Raw genomic sequence first — 14,788 nt, 5'->3', positions numbered from 1 at the left:
TTATCAGAAAAAGACATCAACGCGGGAATGCATAATGGGGGGGGGGATATATTTAGACATCCAGGTCTGATAAAGCCTTCTGTTTACTCAGTCGCGAACAAATAATTGCACTTCGCAAGCTGGGAATTCGTATGTTTGAGGCCATGCGCCAGACTGAAGTTACATGCCGGTGATGTTGACGTTGTATAGTTATCATTCGGAGTGGATGAAAGAGAGTAATCCTTTCAGATTAAACAGTCGAATATCGTATCCGTAGGAGTCCCGAGGAAATATGAAAACTTAGTTTGAGGACAAACGATTTTATCTGCGACTGACAACGGGGGACAAAGTAGCTATTGCAATCATTTTTAATTTAGGTCACGAATCTAAAACCGGAACTAGGTTTTAAATCTGGTCAGAGAGAGAGAGGTGAATTGTCAGAGAGCAACTGTAAGGGAAAATTTCGTAATTTAAAACTATGTTATCTTTATAGTACTTCTGCTTATAATTTAAAAAAGAATTAAACGATTTAAAAAAGAAAATCTGAAAGGTTTCAGATTTTAAATTACGTCCAAAGGGGTAATTTTTTAACATTTTCTGTGTTGCCTTTATTTACTAAATATCATGTTCTTCGCACTTAAACCGTAAAATTCAGTTCAACAGCAATATCGCAAAATAATTTTAAATTGAGGATCTCTTTAGAATTCCTGATACACATTCTCACGCGCTGGAGATAAAAATGTGTTTTCTGTGCAACGTCACCATCGCTCACTTTGAAATGTCTGAGTTTGTTAATCAAAAATTCGTTAAAGTTTTACAAAATATGAAATCGATAATAAAATAAATTCTAAATGTGGGCTTCCAGATGCCCATATTCGCCGTAGGATTACGTCATTCAAAATTGGATGGCTCTAAGTACCGTTGTTTTATAACAGTGCGAGAAACATACATACATTTATGCAGATTCTTCATTACTTAATTTCTTCAAATATAATACAGGGCGATAGTATTTGGTGGCAACATTTGAAAAGTGAAACGGATATTCAGAATGATTCGACGCAAAATCGCAAAACGAAAACAGTAGTCCCTCAATGACAAAGCTCCTTTGAATTAATAATAAACATTCAGTTTGCCTGAACTGCTTATTTATGAATTGTTTATTGCCGCTTTAGTTCATGCTATTTTTTTTTCCTCCATTGATAATCTGAAAATTTCTATTTTGCCTGGTTACCACTATCGGATACCACATTTTAATGCATGACAAATATGCACGTTTTCTTCAAGACGTGCATGAATAAAAAGGCCATACTGTAAGACATTTAAGAACAGCTTATTGACTTTAACCAATGCAAAGCACACAAAGCTATCTGATTAGAGAGCGGTGCCTTCGAGGAGTAATTTATGAGAGAACAAGGCTCATACGTATATTACAAATAGAAAAAAACCACAAAAAACCCACACACTCATTTTATTCTCCAGAATTTGAACCCAGATCTAGTTACCAAAGTTTTAGAGGCTTTAAGTTGAATTTTTTTAAATCAAAAATACTTATTAGTTGTATTCTAAAATACGGTGATGGCTTTCGAATGCTTTGCCTAAATCCATATATAATTTAATCTAATCCAATCTCAAATATGTCCATAAAAGAATGCTCCAGCTATAAATGTTAATAATATCAACTGTAACAATTGAAGTTGACAGCCAACTGAGTGGTACCAGTGGTGTCTATGGAGGGGTGTCTATCAACGGTATCACCAATGAAACATGCTTCAGGTTTTGAAGCGATATATTTGATGTTTATTTCTATGTTACTAAACATTCCATCGATTCGTCGAGTACTGTGTTATCTTTTCAATTTCGTTGATTTTCTCAGGAGAGAGTATTTTCGTGACAACAATAAGGCTTCCTTGACAAACCCGACTTCGTAATACGGTTGTTGAATGCTTCGAAATGTTTTCGCTAACAATAAAGCTTGGGATAATAATGTTGTTAGCAATATGTTGGCGGGACAACATTCTGTTGTACAGATTATATTTTGTGTTTTATATTCTCGGCTGATTTTTATACCTGTTAAAATTAGAGTGTTTCGTATTTTAATGTCTTTTTAAGTTGTATTCTTTCAAAACCGAAATAGTTCCCAAACATATCAAGCAAAGAGGTTTTTCCTTCTGCATTACAAACAAACAATAGTCAAATATGACAATAGTGAGTCCACTTTTCTTGATTAGTGTTTGACTGCAAAATCCCGAATATGTGAAAGTGGAACGCAAGTTGATATAACGTGGAAACTGGCAACTGCAGACAGCAGCAGAGAACGTGATCATACTGACGGCAGCAGAACGGTCTGACGAGTAACAAAGCCACGACCACCGATCAGTGGCAAACGGCAGTTACGGGTCAAATACTATGGGAGGGGGGCAAAAGATGAAAATGAGAATAAAAAGTTTAAAAAATGGGTAAAAACAGTGAAAGCAACAATTTTTACAAAATAATTCATTACGGCTACGAGTGATTGTTGTCAATATTTAAACAACTAACAGGCCAGATTCGATGACATTTGGAGACTTGGCGGGCCATACGAAATCATGACATATGTCAGATTCGACTCTCGTGTCGTGTATTTGTGTTATATACTTGCAAGTAGCCATGCTTTCTCTGGGATTGAAGCACGGACTCATCGGTACGGCAGTCAAGGGTCACTAACCATTATTACTGGCTGCGAGGCATTACACAGTTACAACAGTTCGCGCACGATAAATGTAAGATTAGTTCGTAACGTTTGCATTAGTTCGTATAAATAATCGCTTACCAGGAATCGTGCATTCGAAAGTGTTCCGGGCTGTATCAGTGGCATCACAAAATGCAACTTTAGGAAATATACATTGAAATTCATCTTGTGTTTGGGAAATTTAAAATTTTACTGTAGCAGAGGTGATTCTTCCCTCCAGTCTTTATTTGCAAGAAATTTTGTTTCGGGTCGTACATATAAGCTCGTCGGCTGCTGGTTGAGTATGAATGGTTTGATGGAAACTGGCCCATATTAGCGTTACATCAAAGGAGATCACCATACACGGAGCCCGTATTTAACTATCAAGAACATATTAGTAAGGTGTGCCAATAGTTAGCGTGTAAGTTTTATCTTAATTTTCTAACAGTTAATTTTGAGTTAAAGTTACTTTCCTGTTTTGCTTTAATTTCAGCTTACAACTTCAAGAAAGAACGTATGTTCAGAATCGCGGTTGAATGCAAATGAGGAGAAAAAGTATTTAACTGTGAAGGTCTACTGATTTCGTTAGAGAGCCAGAGATTCTGATCAGCGCGCGTTAGCCTTTTAGCGATGTTTTCTCACAAGCTATTATTATGCTCTGCCGTATCTTAGGCCCTTGATAGCTTCGCCGTTAGTTAGCGTTAATGGGCTAACTCTGTTAGAATCTTGATTGGTTCGGCTACATCTTATTAGTTAAGTTTTATTGCTTATTATTCCTGAGTTCAAGCCCAAGCGGAGGCTTCATTGTAACTCCAAGAAGGAGTCGTTTGTTAAATTTATTTTGAATAATAAAGGGTAATTAACCTTTCGTAAGTTTACGTTTCTATCTCTCTGAACTAAGCGATTATTCGCTTATCAGTTCTCAAAGTTCCAGGCACATTGCAGTACACTCAAAGTTTGGAATCTTACAAGCGGTTTAGTTATTTATTCACTTGTAAGCTCGCATTTAAAAAATTCTTAAATGTAATATCCCAAAGCTGTCTCTACTAGAGCACAAATATGTATGCTTGAGTCTGTCCAACATTTCACTACTAATGTCATGTTCTGAAAGAAAATAATGGTGTTCATCGTTTTATCATTTACCTGAAGTCGTTTATTATGCTCCTTAATATCTGTAGATAATGGCAGATAGCATCACAAACCGAGTTGCAATTAAGTTCCCTCCTGATAGACTTCGACGCAGGAGAAGATCAGTGAGTCTTCTCACTAATCTTTCACAGTTCCTTCTTCTAAGATAGTTGAGAAACCTCCTCACCAGCATCTTATTGAGGACAGCCAGATTTCAGGCCAGCGTGATATTCTGAACACAAAGGAGGAGCTCCTTATCGAATTCTTAATACGAAGTTTAGCCAAGAGAGTGAGTTTTCATGCGTACAGTAATCTGCAAGAATGTGTATGAGTGTTTTCATTACTGTCTCCTTAAATGACAGTATAATGCTATACAGTACAATATGTATAATTGATATATTCTTTAAAACTCGGACTAAAACCTTAAAATCCCTTAATTTTATGCATGCGAGAAAGAGAAAGAAAAAAATATTCTGTATTTGTGCAATGCAGTTCAAGCTGCAATTTATTATTTTATTAATTAGGATTATCAAGTGTTGTACGTAATTTGAAAGTTTAATTTACCGCATTTCAGTATGTTGTATATGTATCGCATTACATGTATACCGTTAGGTATCATAGATAATATCATACAACGGTGACAGCACTTGGAATATTACCTATCGATAGGTTATATTATTGTAGTCTTTTCATTGAATATGTCTTAAAGCTATAAAAAAATCACGAAGTAAAACAGTAAAATCAAAATTTCACTGCGCCGGAATAGTTTTTAAATTTTAAAATCAATTCAGTATTCCATAAATTAAAGGTCAACGCCTTCACAATTTTTACTTCCCCCTCTTCCCCCACCCGCCATAAAAGTGCGCTTTATCAGAACTATTTTTGCATTCATTTGACGAATGAAGCTTCAAGAATATGAAGAATAATGAATGATTCTTTTCATTCCACTATGAACAAGTAGTTGGATATTTTCTATTCATTTCTGGCGAACAATCAAAACGAGAGCTCTTTTAGTTTTTATTCAAAGCTCCCTTGTTAACTTCCCTTTCTTTGAGTTTGAGCCAAAAGTTTTAACGCTGTCTTTCTTTGTGAGCTTTTTCTTCCATCCACTCTTATCCTTTTCTTTCCTCCTTTTTGAAGCTGAATTATTACATCCTGCAAAACAGAACTCTTAATTTCTGGAAAACGAAACAATGGAAAGCTCTGTATCTGCTATTCATAATTAGAAACGGAAGTCAGAATAAAAAAAGGAAACATATTTGCTAGACGTAAGGAATTCCTCGACATATAAAAGGAAATCTCTCAAGAATGGAAGTAAAAAATTTTCTTACAAAAGATGGCCGCTTTGAAATTGTTGCTGAATAATTAGACGGTATGGAACCCAAATTTAATGATGCGTTGGAAGAGAAGGAACATAAACTAAAATTTTCGGCACCGGGTCTCATTTAAAACTGGCAAAGAAGTCAGAATTAAACTGGATGGATGCAAACGGATGAGGTTCCCTTGAAGGAATAAATTAGACTTTTAAAACAGAGCGGTGCCTACCATTCGCAACAATGGAATAATTTGCAATATTTACATTAAATTGCTGCAATACACTGGTACAGTTTCGTTTCAAATTAACAACCTATTGAATTGTACTTCTCTAAAAACAGGAATTACCATATTTTCCGGCATATAAGTTGAGTTTTAAACTAAAATAAATTATCCGTTAGAAAGTCTAATCAATTTACTATAAGAATAAAGCATTATAATGCCTTCGATTAGCATTTAATAACCAAATTATTGATTATGTTGAATTAAGTGATTAATTATACATTTATTGTTCCAAATAAGACAGTAAGAGAAAAGTATTTTCACTTATAAAAACTGGGGGGGGGGAATAAGAACAAAGGCGAAAAATCTGAAAGGGTTCAGATTTTAATGGATGCCCGAAAATGCTCTAGATGAGCACACAGTTTAGCAGTCTACTGTTGCACTAACTTTTGCTAACCTATTTCTTTCTGCTTTTTTTAGCTTTATTATAAAGCATTATTTTCTTCGTACTTCCGAAATATACAGTTCAACGATGTTGGCGCATTTTACGCAAACGAATCTCGCCAAATTATCGCCTCCTGCGATTGAGGCAGCAGACTTGAAGAAGAAATCTAACCGGTCTGACGTGACCATTACTTGTAACCGAAGCTCACAATTAAATTGTATTTTGCTTCACTGTAAATATTTGTATATGATGTTTTTCTAAATAAAATAATTAAAAACGAAGCAGTGAAGCTGGTCCGTCGATAAAAAATAACCTTTAAGAAAAGTAAGTTTATTCATCTGGCTCCGTCGACCCTGGAGCCTATTTCAGCGGTATGGATATATTAATGAAAAGCAAAGCATCCCTAAAGGGGAAAATAACTAGATTCGAAACTTTTGTGCAAACTGCAAATAATGATGTGGACTTAGTTGAACTTAAAGTTAAACTAAAGAACATTCAAGCTCTTCAAAAGAAAGTTGATGAACTACGAAGTGCGTGCTACGCACAAAGTGAAATGAAAGATGATGATCTGACCAAAATTGATGACGACTTAAACCAATGTGATGATGATCTGGAAAAATTGGAGGTAAGAATTGAAATTCTCATTAATTCTTACAATAAGTTAAATTCTGCAAAAGCAGTAAATGTTACTAAAAGTAATGTAGATGAAAATTTTCAAATCAAAACTAAAATCCCAGCGTTAGTTTTGCCTGAATTTTCAGGAAAATATGAAGAATTTAGTTCATTTAAAACTCAATTTGATGATTTAATTACAAATAATGTTCAGCTGAGTCATTCACAGAAATTATATTATCTAAGATCTTGTCTTACTAATGATGCTAAGCATTTAGGTAGTAACTTTGATAATTTTGAATCTTTGTACAATGCTTTAGAATCTCGCTATGATAATGAACGTCTGATTGTTGACATTCATGTGCAGAATATTTTAAATTTTGAAAAGATTCAATCCGAAAATGCGAAAGATATCAGAAGTATGATTGATTGTATACAAAAGAATTTACGCGCTTTGAAAGTATTAAAATATGAACAGAACAAGTTATGTGATGTTTTTCTAATAAATATTCTTCTTCAAAAACTAGATAAAGAATGTAGAAAAAATTTTGAATTATCTCACAAATCGAAAGTAGTTCCAACATTTGACGAGTTTATTAGATTTTTGGAACAGCGTGAATCAGTTTTGTTATCTATAAATAGAAATATTACACCCGGAAGTAGGGTTAATATAAACAAGAATTCCACTCCTTCCCATAAATCGAAGGTTCTTTTGACAAATGAAAATAAAAATAAAAACTGTGTTGTGTGTAGGAGCCTTCATCCTATTTTCCTTTGCGATACATTCTTAAAGTTAAGTGTTCATGAAAGATTAAAATTAATTCGTTCACATAAACTCTGCGAATTATGTCTAAAGCAAAATCATAAGAAAAGTCAGTGTCTCTCGAAATTATGTGTTCTTACAGATAAAATAAGTGAATGCTTAGGAATAAAAAGGCAGAAAATTAAAATGCCTGTTACAGGTCTTAACGGATCAATTCAAAATATTAAATGGAAAGTGAATACATTTATTTCAAATGAAGAATGTACCTTTAATGAACCAGTTGAATTCTTGATTGTAAATAAGATAACAGGACTAACTCCGTGTACTACGTTAGATATTTCGAAAGTAGAAATTCCACAATTTTTAAATTTAGCTGATAAATCATTTTATGAAGCTTCAGAGGTACATGCCCTTATAAGTGCTGATTTATTTTTTAAGGTTTTTGAAAAATAATACGTATAAAATAAATGATGATTTATTGTTTAAAGAGTCTGAATTCGGATGGATCGCATGCGGGAAGCTTAACGAAATACAACCTTCTTATCAGGGACATTGTTTTCTTGTGCAAAATGACTCTCTTCAAAATACTTTAAAACTTTTCTTTGATTTAGAGGGACTTGGTATTCGTGATGATCCAGTTTTGCATGAAAAGGATCAGGCAATGGAAATTTTTAATGACACCGTTGAATTTAAAAATGGACGTTATGTAGTACAATTACCTTTTAGGAAACATTATGAAGAAATATCTGATAATTATTCCTTGGTGCGGCAGCGTTTTCAGAATTTGTGGAGAAGATTTAGTCATGATCCTGAGTTACATCAACAATACCGTGAAATTATTTGTGATTATTTAAAAGAAGGCATAATCAGCATCGTAAATCCTGATACAAAAGAAAATGCTTTAATTAGGCCTATATATTATTTGCCTCATCAGGCTGTGCGGAAAGAAAGTAGTTTAACGTCGAAAACTAGGATCGTCTTTGATGCGGGTAGCCATCAAAATAATGAACTTTCTTTAAATGACTGCTTGTGGCCAGGGGTTAACTTAAATCCAAATCTTTTGTATTTACTAATTAATTTCAGATTGAACAAAATTGCATTTTGTTCAGATGTTAAACAAGCTTTACTGCAGATATGCCTCTCTGATGAACATAAGGATGCAGTTCGTTTTCTTTGGAGTAGTGATGATCCAAGTGTTGATAAAAGGCCCAATTTACAGATTTACCGTTTCAATCGAGTAAATTTCGGGGTCAGTTCGAGCCCATTCCTGTTAGCAGCTACTATTAGACATCATATTAAAAAATACAAGGAAGATTTTCCCGAAACAGTTGAAATTTTAGACCAGTGTTTTTATGTAGATGATCTCATTTCTGGAAGCGAGGATTTTGAAGAAGCATTTGAAAAAAATGCCAAGAAAATTATGGAAGAGGCTGGAATGGTCCTCAGGAAGTGGATTAGCAATAATGCTGAATTAATGGAGCAATGGAAGAATGAAGAATTCGATACCTATCCTGCAGACGCTACTCTCAGCTTGGGCGCACACCAAACTAAAATCTTGGGACTTTCTTGGAAGACGCACGAAGATTATTTAACTATGGATACTAAAAATCTTTTGGAATTTCTTTCTATGGACAAAAATACGAAACGCTTCTTACTTCAAGCAATAGGGAAGATATTTGATCCTTTAGGATTAATTTCGCCTTTCACCATTCGAGTTAAATGCCTCATCCAAGATCTCTGGAATGAAAAAATTCAGTGGGATGAACCTTTACCAAAGGAAATTGAAAAGGAATTGAAGAAGTGGTGTGCTGAACTTCATCACTTAGAAAATTTGAAAATACCTAGGTTGGTTAATGATTCTGTATCAAAGGAAGATACAGATGAAATACACAGTTTTTGCGACGCAAGTAAAAAGGCATATGGCGCTGCCATATATTTGAAGGTGAAGACACTCAGTGGAATATCGGTGAAACTCCTAACTTCAAAAAGTCGTGTGGCTCCGTTAAACGGTGTAACCTTACCAAGATTAGAACTATTGGGTGCTCTAGTTGCAGCTCGTCTTAGTTCTAAGGTAAAGAGAATCGTGAATCTGAAAAGATCTTCTGTTGAATACCATTGGACAGATTCCAAGATTGCACTTTTTTGGATAAAGGGTGCAAAAACCCGATGGAAGCAATTTGTGGCAAACCGAGTGAACGAAATCACCAGCTTGACAGATCCCAACTCTTGGCATCACTGTGCAGGTAAAGAAAATCCTGCCGATCTTGTCTCACGTGGAATGAATGCTGATTCCTTGGTGACAGATTCTAGATGGTGGACAGGTCCAGAATTCTTGATGCAGCCTGATAGTTTCAAGAACTTGCAACCATTTATTCCTGAGATTGAAACCATCGAACAAGTCGAAAAAGAAACTTTGCGGTGAGAAAGGAAAATTCCTTTTGAAGATGAGACTTGTAAAGAGACAGCCCTGCTAAATGACAGCTCTCAACATTTTATTGTGGACGACCTATTAGAACTTTCAAACAATTATTATAAAATTAACCATGTTTTGTCTTATATTTTCAGGTTTATTTCCAATTGCAGGAATAAGGTAAAAAACACAGGACCACTGTCAGTGGAGGAGGTAAGAGAAGCTGAAGAAGTGTTGATTAAGCATGAACAACGAGTTCTCCTTGAAGGAAAGAAACTGCCAAGTAATATTTCAAATTTATTTCCGTTTTTTGATGACAAAGGAATAGTACGTGTAGGAGGAAGGCTGAAGAATGCTTCAGTGCCATATTCTCAAAGACATCCTCCTATTTTACCTAAGGGTTCAAGATTAAGTAAAATTTATTTTGAAAGTTTACACAGGAAATTATTTCATGTTGGACCACAAGGTCTGCTAAATGCAGTGCGCTTGAAATTTTGGCCTTTAGGTGGCCGTAGTCTCGCACGTAAAACAGTCATCAATGTGTAACGTGCTTTAAATGTAAGCCCACTCTTTCTTCACAAATTATGGGTAATTTGCCTAGTGAAAGAGTTAATGTTTCAGCTCCATTTTCTATTACAGGTATTGATTTATGTGGCCCTTATTTAGTGAAATTTAAAAATCAACGTAAAGGTATTCTGAATAAATTGTATATTTGTATTTTTATATGTTTCGCAACAAAAGCCATCCATCTTGAGACATTAACAGATTTGACTTTTGATGCTTTAATTGCAACACTTAAACGTTTTACAAGTAGACGTGGCAAATGTTTCAAAATTTATACTGACAATGCTACTAACTTTGTTGGAGCGAATTCAAAATTGAAAAAATTTTATAAGCTCATTAATTTCCCAGACAAAGAATTAGCTAATCATTTTTCGCAAGAGAATATAGATTGGAATTTTATTCCACCCAAATCGCCTCACTTCGGTGGACTTTGGGAAGCTGGGATAAAATCGGTGAAGTACCATCTTAAACGTACGATTGGCAATTTTCATTTCACTTACGAAGAATTCGAAACGATTGTCATTCAGATAGAAGGAATATTAAATTCGCGACCGCTTACTCCTCTTTCTAGTGATTCAGAAAGTTTCGAAGTTCTGACGCCAGGTCATTTCTTGATAGGGCGACCTATAACAGCAATTTCTGAGCCGTTTTTAACGGATTTAAAGGAAAACCGCTTAAGTCGTTGGCAAAAAACTACAAAAACTATACAACTTATTTGGAAAAGATGGAAGTCTGATTACTTGAATACTTTACAGTCTAGATCAAAATGGATGGTTGAAAAAAATGATCTGATGATCGGCCAAATGGTTTTGATTAAAGAAGATTTTCTGCCAATTAACAATTGGCTTTTAGGGCGAATAACATCATTGTACCACGGTTCTGATGGAAAAGTCCGTGTTGTAAAAGTTCGTACCAAAACAGGGGACTTTAAAAGGACAATTAATAAAATAGCTGTATTGCCTATTGAAGTTTAGCAAGTTGTGAATTATGTTACTCAGTTGTTAGTAATTATATTGAAAATTATTTTTCTCAATAATTTTGTATTCATGTTTTGTTTACTTATTTTATATTTTTCTATACATATTTTATTGTTTACATGAATAACTGAAACTCTAATACTGGTATTTCATAATTAAATTTATGTTAAGTTCTTGCATGTGAACATAGCAAGGCCGGGCGGGATGTTGGCGCATTTTACGCCAACGAATCTCGCCAAATTATCGCCTCCTGCGATTGAGGCAGCAGACTTGAAGAAGAAATCTAACCGGTCTGACGTGACCATTACTTGTAACCGAAGCTCACAATTAAATTGTATTTTGCTTCACTGTAAATATTTGTATATGATGTTTTTCTAAATAAAATAATTAAAAACGAAGCAGTGAAGCTGGTCCGTCGATAAAAAATAACCTTTAAGAAAAATAAGTTTATTCAAACGATAAAAATCACAAACATTTTAAAAGCGGCGTAATGGCATGGTTAGAACTCCCCATGCAGTGTTAAATGTTGGCACAAAATTTTTCCATTTTTTTTTTCCGTCTTTTCTCAGTTTATCGTATAAATGTTCAGTTTTTTTAGTAAGATGGCTTGCAAAACTTTTTTTGTCTTTTTATGATTAACGTTTGTTGTGTTGATTTCATTTATTAAATATTCCGTTCTTCCCACCTACGCCACATAAAATTCAGTTTAACAGAAAAATAATAAAATATTTAAAAACAGCATATGTTTAGAATTTCCGACAGACAGTCTCGCGCGCTGAGATAAAAATGTTATTTAGTGTTACCAATGCTCGTGTGTGGTGTCTCTCTTCATGAGTCATAATTTCAAAGATCGTTTCGTTTCAGGAGTCAAGGTTGGGAGAGCATTAGAATTTCAAATCAAAACTTCAAGATTTCACAGTACATTGAAATAACATTTATTAACGATACACTTATATTACTTATATTACTTCCGCCTATAGCGGCCATGAAACATAATCAAGCATCAAATAAATATGACATGCGTCATTCTTCATGTTCAAGCGTCAAGTGAAATATTTTTCATCGGCGCGCATCAGGAGCGCCACCTATCTACCGAAAAGACGGAACAGCTCGCTTTCGAATTGTTGAGTTTGTTAATCAAATATTCATTAAAGTTTTACAAAATATGAAATATAAAATTCAAAATTCAAAATTCATCCTTCCACGTGCACATGTTCGGGTGGAGGATTACGTTATTTAAAATCTGATAGCTCTAGGTACCTCATTTTTTTCACACTGTGAGGAACATACATACATACATTCAGATTTTTCATTATTTAAATTCTTTAAAATTATAGAGGGCGATAATATTTGGTAGTAACAATTTGAAAAGTGATTCGCTGTTTATAGTGAATCGACATAAAATTCCATTTCGAGACTAATAACTGTTTTTGGGCTAAAAGAAAGTATTCTTCTATGATAATATTGTGGAAAGCCAAAAAAAGAAAAGAAAAAAAGTCTGCTCTGAGGTGTCGAAATAATTTTTTAAACAAAAGTGAAAAAGTAACTTTTTTGTAGTTTTAATGATTTATCTTTAAATCATTGACATAGATATAAAGTCAATCCCCATCATCTAGAACTAAAATGCTCTTTTATTTCATTTTTGCTTCCTGCCGCAAAATTGCATCAATGATATAATGAAAGAGAACACACCAACTAGCAGTTCTCATAAAATAATTAGCATTCGCGCAGGATTTAATCAATGAATATTCCAACAAGTGACCACGTTGTTTATCATAAGTTTTTACCAAACATTTTGTTTTATTTCATTTTATTTTACATGTACACACATTGTTACTTTATAAATCGTTTTTTATCTTAGCACAGTATTACATCTTCACTTGAGCAATTGTAATATATTCATTCTGTAATATATTAGTCATTATCCAGTCCTTGAGCATCTCTAATGCCTGCCTGAGCTATCATTTGGACTCTCAACTGAGATTTAGAAGTTGATAAATTCCACTGTTGCTGTGGTGTGTTCGTTGTACACTCAAATGCTGCTAAGATGCTTTGTCAGTCTTCCGTCTAAACTGAGGCAAACTCTTCTTGTTACCTAGGGCGCTTAAGGTCGTCGACAGACCCTACACTTTCTTTCACGGTGATGAATTTGTGCACCTGTTGTTAAATTTAGATCGGAATGATAAATCATAATAGAGCAATGTATGATAAAACTTAAAGGAGAATTTCGTTGTCACTCATTTGTCTTAAACTTAGTCCATTCAGTTCAGCAAAAAATTTCCTCTCATTTAACTGATCTAAGTTGTTAAATTACTGAAAGATCGAGAATTATAATAAAAATATTCGCGCCATTTTAATATATCAGCCAATACTTTCGAAGACAACCCTACACACACTTAACCACTTCTCGTGAAATGTGTGCTCAAGAATATGTATAATGAAGAGTAAAAATGAGTAGATAGAATTTAAGCATAACAAAAATTGTGCTTTCACTTTACCATAAAGACTTTTAGCAGAAAATTTACACATGAAATTTCTTTGCGATACATTTGAATTATATAATGGTTGATTTTAAAATCTATCAGAAAGGAGTTTCAGGATTCCTGATTTTAACACTAGAACAGCCGAATTTCAGACTAACCGAAAACCGCCATTGGTGGTCAATTTGACCCTCATAAGAAATGTAAGTAGAAACACAGTAAATGATTGAAATGATGCTGAAATGACCACATAAAAGAGGTTTTAGAGGTTTTTATTTATTTTTTATACTTTAGAATTTTTTTTTCGTGCAATTAGCGCAAATTGGCACATATCTTTCAATGTAAGATTACAAAAACAAAAACAAAATCTTTGAAAAACAAACAAAAGATACAAATGCAAAAAGAGGAAAATAGAACATATGCAAAAAATGACAAAAAACATAAATTGGGAATAAACACGCAATGTTTTCCAAAGTTTGTTATACATTACCGCAGGTGATACAATATGAACGCTTGGCAGTGACAGCAACACATTTACCATAAATTGGTTTCTGGCATTCCTCACAGCTGATAACAGTCTTGTTTTGTCCCTTGCAACTTTAAAATGCGCATTTCTTTCCTTTAAGTGTCTGTATTTGAGCAAATGGGGGGGGGCATCTCTTGCGTAGTGCACCAACTCGTAGTTCTTCCATGAGTGCATGAATAAATTCTCGACGGGAAATAGAGGTGCCCAAGGATTCTTTGAATATAATCCAAGCATTGAGTTCAGAAATGTCAAGGACGTTGTAAAAACATGTACAGGCCACCTGCGACTTCCACTACTTGTACTCTATTTCCTCAGCATCTGATCTGCGACATCAATGCCACATTTTGTACTGTTGTAGTAAGTGACAGTGTTCGGTTTTTTCTTTATGCTGTCGTCAACAAACACATTACTGTGCATCGTGCTCAGAATCACGACATTCTGCTCTTGCATCTATATATTGTGAGTGTTTTGTCTCCATTTTTCAGTGCAAAAGATGAATATCGTGCCGAAGAAGTATCACGAGCAATGGGGGGAATTTTCGCTTATTCAGAAGCATCGTCTCCACAATTGTGGTTTATTTCGCAGAAAGTTCATCTGCAAGTTTCACAGAAGTAAAAAAATTGTCAGTTGTGACATTGAGTCCGGAGTTTAGATGTGGTTG

The 14,788-nt window shown here is 34.3% G+C and overlaps 1 long non-coding RNA gene across 3 annotated transcripts in view; it reads left to right on the top strand.

Annotated features, from left to right (window-relative positions):
* LOC146996825 (uncharacterized) overlaps window positions 1-14,788 on the top strand; it is a 351,038-nt gene that overhangs the window by 195,882 nt on the left and 140,368 nt on the right. For 2 of the 3 annotated variants that reach the window (XR_015041704.1, XR_015041703.1), the window contains exon 1: window positions 5,966-6,420. The exons of the other annotated variant lie outside the window; for it this stretch is intronic. This is a non-coding gene — a long non-coding RNA (uncharacterized LOC146996825). Of the gene's footprint in view, window positions 1-5,965; window positions 6,421-14,788 lie in introns of those variants that run through there. 3 annotated transcript variants of the gene reach the window in all.

The sequence above is a fragment of the Stegodyphus dumicola genome, chromosome 6 (genome assembly GCF_044657685.1).
Source record: "Stegodyphus dumicola isolate Sdum_Otavi_A_Nest chromosome 6, ASM4465768v1".
In the NCBI taxonomy this organism is placed as follows: domain Eukaryota; kingdom Metazoa; phylum Arthropoda; class Arachnida; order Araneae; family Eresidae; genus Stegodyphus; species Stegodyphus dumicola.
Note: the sequence above shows the minus strand (reverse complement) of the source record. Positions and strands in the feature narration are given on the sequence as shown.